This window comes from Coturnix japonica, chromosome Z (genome assembly GCF_054131305.1).
Source record: "Coturnix japonica strain WE chromosome Z, WE-NBRP24, whole genome shotgun sequence".
NCBI classification, from domain to species: domain Eukaryota; kingdom Metazoa; phylum Chordata; class Aves; order Galliformes; family Phasianidae; genus Coturnix; species Coturnix japonica.
Window position 1 is genome coordinate 27,437,182 of NC_140702.1, and position 8,278 is coordinate 27,445,459.

Sequence of the window (8,278 nt, forward strand, 5' to 3'; positions counted from 1 at the left end):
CTGGCAGACTGCTTGGCCTGTAATCTAATCTATGAAGGTCAAAGCTAGCTACAGCAATATGTGACTCTCTGTATGGCACAGATCTCAATTTTGCTAATGTTAAAAAGCAGTTCCATAGGACCACCAAATAAAAAAGGAGGTGGGGGGGGAAAGAGGAAAGGAAACAAAGAGGGGAAGAAAAAACATTACAGCGGTGATGATGTGAAGAGGGAAATTAATTTACTAATAAAAATAGCAGAAATATAAGTTAATTGAGCTTGAAGCTAATCAATCAAATAAATGAGAGAGTTTCTGAAAACCAAGGTGCTTACTCTGATCTGCTAGGGACTGGAGAGAGTTATTCTCATGATTTCCAGCTGGTTTTATCTTTCCCAGCAACCAAAAAACAGAAATGGAACAGCAGAGTTTTCTGGGAGCTGTAGTACATTTCTTCTCATCTGAGACTCCCAGAGTACTACATGGTGTGATGATGTGGAATTTTAGTAGTTCTAATTCTTTAATATTAAAGGATATGAAAGCTTTTGCCTATTCTTACAGGCATGAATAGCAGTTGTAAAGTTGGGTGTATTCATCTTATCCGACTGTTCTTGCATCTGTGCTGTATTGCCACTAAATGCTCATAAATACGATCTTTTAATTCAGGGTTGTATTGTCGTCATTTCAGCTGTGACAGAATGGTTTTCTTAGGAGAATCTGTTACTATGGTGTGTTTTGGTTCTAGGAGAAAAATAAGTTTGATAACAGACCAGTGTTTACAGCTTCTACTAAGTAGTGTTGTATAAAGCCAAGGCCATTTGCAGCGAAGGGCCCAAGGGCTGGGAGGGATCAGAATCAGAACAGCTGACTTATGCTGGCCGAGTGGTTATTCCACACCATATAACATCATGTGGAAGGAGGTTTGAAGAGGATGGGAGTGCACCTCACTCCTTTCTGCTGCTCAGAAGCTAGCCAGGCATCGGTCAGGGGATGATGGGCATTTCCTCGTGCATCACTTGTTATCTATATTTATATATATATGCAGTAGTATTTCCCTTTTCCTTTTTCTTAGTAAATAGTTTTATCTCAAGATCAAGATTTCAAGGATTCTACTTTGCTGGAATTTTTATTTTTTTTTTCCCTCTCCCCCACCTCACTGGAAGGAAGGAGTGAATCAACAAGTCTGTGATGCTGAACCACCTTCCAGGTTAAGCTTCAACACAAACAAGCTATAGTTACAGAACTTGGGGAATTACCGTGACTTGACAACAATATGTACATAGAAACTATTTCAGTTTGTAGAAGAAGTAGGTGCTGACACGTACTAGTAATTAATCTGAGATGCCGTCTGGTGTTAGGGAGATCCATCCAGCTTATAAAATATTTGGAAGAAGTTTCATCACACCAATCTCATCTTTTGCAAGTTTAGATGACTCCTGGCTATCACACCAAGCTGTAGAAATGTCTATGAAGTAATAGGAAGATTTCCAGAAGCACATTTGCCCTTGCAAACACTAGCTGTGAGTCAAGATAGGAATTTCCTGGAAGACAGAACAGTGGACAAAGTAGATGATTTACCAAATTTCTGGTACTTGCTGAATATGAAACTGGAGTTGTATTTTCCACAATGTTTAGAAAAATTGAGATTTTAACCCTCATATGACAAAAATACCTAACTTTTGACTGCAATTTCATACGCTTTATTGTTTTGTTGTATTGATTAGCCATTTCATTTTCATTTTAATAAATAAGATGTTGGTATCTTTCAAATGTTCAAATACGGCACTGAGATTCATTATTTTTATTTATATCTAAGTTTTACTAATTTTTACTGAGGAAAAATATAAAAGTTATATAACTTCTGGACATGTGCATTTTATAATACAAAGTTGTAGCAATATTCTCTCTCTAAAAAGTTGAAAAGGGCTTTTCTTTGCCAGTTTGGTCTTAAGTCTTAGAGCCTTGGGAGGGTGACTTCTCTAACCTTTTGTAGCCTTTATTTCTGGTCTAGTATAGGGAAGAGGCTTATTTACTTTATGAGATCATTAGCACGGAGTCTGTTTTAAAATGCATTCTAAGAAGCAAACACCAATTCTCAATAGGTGCAAATTCAAATGTATGAAAACAGAAATTGTGCCTTTCTCACTTGAATGAAATTATTTCAGTAATGACAGTTGGCAGTGAGTACATATTTACAAGTAAGGTTTGTGCTCTTGTACTGTTTATGATCACATAAAAAGACTAAGAACACAGAATTATTCTTAGTCGAATAGCTTTTGTCTCCTTGGTAAAGATGTGAGTTTTCATTTTCTGCTGATTTGGACCAGAGTTGAGATTATCTGAAGAAAATGGTCCAGCAGACTTGGCTGGGGTTAAAACAGGAAAAAACTCATACTTGCAGTTTTATAATAGAAATAGATATCTTTCAATTCTTTCATAGAGAAATTAATTCTTGATAATTTAGAGTAATGATTTGTTATAAAAAATGAAATCTATTACGGCTTAATTCCAGATACTGGCCTTTTGAGTATGAGTGAGCAAGAAACTGTCAGATTGACTTTTTATGGACATTTCTTAGTGTTTCTTTAATTCATTTATGTATATTAAAAACAATCTTAGGAAGTGAAGAACACAAGAGTTCTTTAAGTACAGAAAAGAGCAATTTTACTGAAAATGAACTGTGTTTATTTAACATGTTGGTAGGAAAGACTGGTTTAGTTAGTCGGAATGTGATTATGAATGGCTTTCGTTTGAAGCTTTTTCAAATATCACATCAAATTACTTTTATTTACTAAGCTCTTAAGTTGTTTGAAGCTGATTATGTGCTATTCATGTCATTATATGCCCCAGATGGACACTGTAAATTCCTACTGTTGCTTTCTTAAGTTGAGATGAGTGATTTATTTTTACCTCACGAAACTTTTCACTGCTATTGCATGCTTTTCATAATATGTTACTTTCAGTAGACTTCAAAAATGTCATGCATTCTGCTGTTTTCCTCTATTAACAGGTTACCTGTCCTGTTAACCTGTTGGCTGTGCCAGAGTCCTGACACAGGTCTGGATTTATCAGTCATTGACCTGGCTTCGTCCTGTATTCTTAAGTCTTTGTAGCAAATTAGTATTGGAGAAGTTAGAACATTTGAATGCTCTTGCAACAAAAAAGAGGTGGCAATGCTAGACTTCCTTTTAATGAAATAAATGAAAGTGTGAGTGCATACATATATGTATATATATATACATATGTATATGTATATATATGTATGCATATATATAATACTGAACATAAATTACTTTCCATACAAAACCTAGTATATATCAACTTACAAAGATGTAAAAGCATGTAGAGGGAGAGATGCGATCCTGATGCTTCCAGGTGATGCGTACTTCAAACTTACAGAAGTTTTAACAGACTAGTGTGTTACAGGGGGATCCAACCGAAGGAAGCTTTTTAGTATCCTTTTTTAAGCCTCTTGCAATTAGGAAGTCATTTGGGATGTTCCTGAAATTTGTGTCTTCATTCTGGTTGCTTTCTTATTTGAACATAATATTGTGCAAAAATGTGACTGGGTAAATCAACTTCTAAAATCATCTTGGAAAGCAGGTAATAATCTACTAGAAGCTCCCCGATCTGCTACAGTTAAGAATAGTATATGATCAGAACATCAGACAATACAGTGGCTGTATGAACTGCGAGATGAGTAGTAGTAACCTATCTGTGAAGTATGATTAAACAGAAGAATGAAATGTGCATTTCCAAGGACAGTAAAACATTTAAGGGATTCCTTTGTTACAGGTGGCCTCTCATTCTACATGAATCAATGAAGAAAATTCCTTCATCTTAAACCGTGTTAAAAAAGAGACTGTTTAATGATATATAATTATATAGATAATTACATAAACATGCTTGATAAATAGTATGTAATGTGAATCTTCTGACTTGAGGATCTGAAAGTGTTTCAGAAATTGATGTAGCTTACTTTCATATATAATAATAACTGGAATATTTTAGAGGAGATACATACTCAAATATCCTCCCTTACAAAAAGAAAAACAGAAAAAAAAATGTAGAAGTCATTTGTCATGCCACTTATGTATCACTTTATGGGTCTAGAAGAGTAACAGCATGTGTGACTAGAAGACAGCATGGTACAGTGCAGTAGGAATTCAGTCTTAGGGATGTGATAAAACTAATAGTCATGGTTGACTGGACTGAAATGATTCAAATAGCTCCGCTACTTGCTTGTTGAAGTCTAGAGGTCTTTTCCATGGTGGCTTTTTGCTCCTCAGTCTAAGGCAGTGTTCAGTTGCCGCCAGCCTCTGGGAAGAATCTATCTGAAAAGGCTTGCTTTTTGTTTAGTTCTATCTTATTCTGTGGACCTCTACACTAGGTAGTCAGTAGTTCTCAGTAGTCAGGGTATATTGTAAATTTGCTGTCTGTACAGTGAAAGGAAACTACTTAATTGAACATACTACTGGAATTGTACAGTGAAATTTGAATCTGGGAAATAATTAGTTTTCTTTCTAAAATACTTCTTCATTTTTCACTGAATTAGAAGCATTTTTATAAAGCAAACTAAACCCATGTATTTTGAAGCAGTAATGTTGCTGCATCAAATGCTTAAAAGACTAAGATGCAATTTCAGCTTGTTCTGCTTGTGTTAAAATATTGTCATGATCAGGTGTTCCATTCCTTAGAACCTTTTTTTTGGCCCTGTTCTGGATGCATTTCAACAGGTCTGTGTCTCTCTGTACTGAGGATGCCCCATCTGGATGCAATACTCCAGGTGAGGCCTCACCAGTGGAGAGCAGGGGGGCAAGAGCTCCTCCACTGACCTGCTGGTCATGCTTCTTTTGATGGTATTATCTCATATTCTACTATTATATTCAGTAATTTAATTTTCTTCATCTAGGCACGTTTCTTCACCTTTTCTCATTCTCCCACTCCCTCTTTCCTGGGACATAGGAACCAGGAACCTGGTGAACCATGATGAATAAGAATTTTTAGTCACTTTGTTTCATGTGCTCTTTCTTAATGGCTACATGTAAAACTTTGTCTCAAGGGATGTTTCTGATATTTTGTAAATGAAGAGAAGTCATTGCTGTAAAATACCACATACCTATATTGCTAAGGTTGCAGACTGTGTTTTTTTCTCTTTAGTTTAATACACATTTTGCCACAAATGACTGTAGTGATACTAAAAATGGGGTACTATGAGGAATAGCGTTTAATTCTCCTTTCTATTGCACATTCCTTATCCTTATGAATGTATTTTGTGTTCTATAAAGTGGGCTTTAACAGCAAAACTGTATACTGTATTTTAGATTTAGGCACAAGAGAGCATATAATGGATAGGTTAGAGTTGTTTGTTTCAGCAGTTACTCTGAAAGTAATGCCTCCTATGTGTTTCCGTGGAAACTACAACAAATGCAGTTATTAAGTTACAAGAGAATTGACTTTTTTTTCTCTGGCCTGACTCCATAAGTTTGAGCTTTCAGCTTAGTCAGCGTTGTGATGTAGCAGTCAGAATTGATGGGCTTGTCTGAGCTCCAGGAAATCCAGAAGGATTTCCTTTCCTATGCCAAAACACTGCACATCACTTCACGCGATGAGGGCTGCATCTTGCACTTTTCCTGAAATGGGAATTCACATGTGGCTACTCCATGAACTGCATGTACTCCAACTTACAGTGGTGACACCACTTTTTGTCACTGATGTGAGAAACACTCAGAGTCAAAAATTTTGGTTAAGATATTAGTGATAGCAGCAGAGTTCATTCATTATTGCAATAATGGGCACCCGCCCCCTATTGGCTAGGGAGAAATTGCACACCAGTCAGCAAAATCTGTTCTGTTACATACCCTAAATTCGAGGCAGGTAATAGTATCCTGGTGCTCACTCACTGGTTGAGCATCACAGGCTCACAGTCCCCCCCCGACGCTGTTGCTGTGATACATTTCCATATAAGGTCTGTTACCAACCTGTTGTTTTTTGGTATATTTTGTACTTTCCTGTAGAGGTAGGAAGGCAGTGTTTCCAAGAGTGGGCACATTCATTCTGTCCCATGCTAGGCTCTCCACACACTGCATGTTTACCTTATCTTGTGCCTATCTATCTATCTCTCTCAATTCTACCCAAGTCAGAATACTACCGTCTTGACTTTTTTACTCTGTTCAGCGACTTTGTTGGTGGAAGAAAATCAGCTGAGGGTTATAAGTTCAGTAAAGGCCTACACTACATACAGAAAATACTGGGAACTTCTACTGCAAAAGCACAGTCTAGCTCCCACACTGGTGATGATGCAATCCAGGAAACTGTCAACTTCAGTCTTGTATTTGTTTAGAAGGTCCTGAGAAACATGTATACAGTATTATTTTGTTCCTGTGTGACCATTTGTAGGACTCACATGGTGCAAAGTTTGCACCACCATTTTTTTTCAGTTTTGGAGTAGCTGAGGATGTTGTTATGCAGAGTTGGATATAGTGGTAGATAGAGAAGAGTGATCTGAGGAGTGTCAGTTCTCAGAATAGACGTGGACACAATTTTGGCTGAATACTAGTAGGTAGGCAGTGGATAATGATGCTCTGTGCTTGATGCTTTCTGAATAGGTTTTAATAACCTATTCCACTTACACTGAAAAGTGTTTTGATTTCCCATATGTTACATTTATGAGATGTGTCTGGATGTTTGAGATGGGAGAACATCAGACCGTTAGGCAAGTGTTATATGGACCATTGGTTGTTTTCTAGTCAAGTGCATCTTTGTGTAAAATAGAGAATTTGTGTATAATTATCTACATGCATCCTCCTTCGTTTCATTTGTATTGTGATGAACTTGAATGTTTGTTATTTTGTTTTGAACTTTGAAAAACATGGCTTTGATGGAGTGATGTATAACAGGCTATCATTGCTGGCAGTGTAGAAGTGAAGTATCTACATCTCAAAGATATATGATAAAAATAACTTGTTTTTATTGAATTCAACTTAGTTGCACTCCAGATGATGCTTTAAAAGTTCAAGAAAAATAACCATTTGTTATGGCAGAATAGTATTCTCAAATGGCTAGAGCCATCACTTCAAAAAGCAGTGCTTAGAAACACGTAGAGATCTGTTATAAACAGAGTTCTGTCTGTGTCCAACCTGAAACTAAAATGTGATAAACCTATTTGAGTGAGGTTATGGGAAACATTATCTGGAAACTTCAAGAAGATGGAAGTGCATTTTTCCATTTCCTTGCTCATGAGATAAACTTGAAGATAGTTGACAAGGTTATAGTTTTATTTTCGTCCCACTTTTAAGCTCTGCCTTCAGCAACCTTTAAAAACATGTAATGCCAAAGAAGAAAGTAGTTTCTTTTTACTGTTCTCTGGGGAGAACTCTGTGATGACCTCTTGCTTGGGTGACGTGACATCTATTATCCTGATAATCTAAGTCAGAGCGGTTAGTCCTGTGGTATTTTTTAGTTGCTGACAATTTCTTTGTTTTTGCTGGATGGTAGCTTAGGTATAAGATCATTCATTTAAGTAGGTATTGTCTTCACTGCAGCTGAATTACTTGGTTTGATCATCTTTCTTCAAAATAGTAAAAACAAAATGAATTCTTAATGACTTTGCATTAATAAAGTCGAGAATGCATTACTGAATGCATTAAAGTGTCACTGCCTAGTGCTTAAAAGGTTTGCACATCTCTTCAGCTGTAATTTTGTTGTTTTGAATAGTCTTGAAGGTAAATAATTGATATCCCATTTTTTTATTTTTTTTTATTTTTTTTTTTGTATGTAATTCAGTAGCCGGTAATCTCCCTGAACCTGAACCTCTAGGTGAGAACAGGGGGGACAAACTAAGGGCGGAGCAAGACCTAGATCAACTCAGAAGACTTAATGTACACAAGTCTGTGGGGCCAGATGACATGCATCCCAGGGTCCCATGGGAGCTTTGCTGATGTGGTTGCTGAGGCACATTTGAAAAAAAATGTTGAAAAAACTTTGTAAACAATAATAGGCTGTACATTTTAATGGAGTTTGACTTGGAAGAGTGCTTTATAAGATGGCTCTTAATGTCATCTACAAATCTATGTATTTGTTGATGTCTGGACACTACTATAAATCTTGTCTAAATTGTAAAGCTGTTTGCTGGGTTGAAGTTAAGACGCACTGTTTGTTTGACTTTTTCTTTTAGAATTTCTTTGAAATTAGTGACTAAAAATATGAGGCTTGTCTTACATTCTTTTCTGCATTTAAAGATGAGTAATTGTTTTGTACAGTGTATCCTCTAACTTTTCTTTGTGTCACCTTGTTATTTCAG

The 8,278-nt window shown here is 36.4% G+C and overlaps 1 protein-coding gene across 6 annotated transcripts in view; it reads left to right on the forward strand.

Moving 5' to 3' along the window:
- The window catches only part of CHSY3 (chondroitin sulfate synthase 3), a 131,055-nt gene that overhangs the window by 20,936 nt on the left and 101,841 nt on the right, over positions 1 to 8,278 (forward strand). The gene's annotated exons all lie outside the window — the stretch shown is intronic.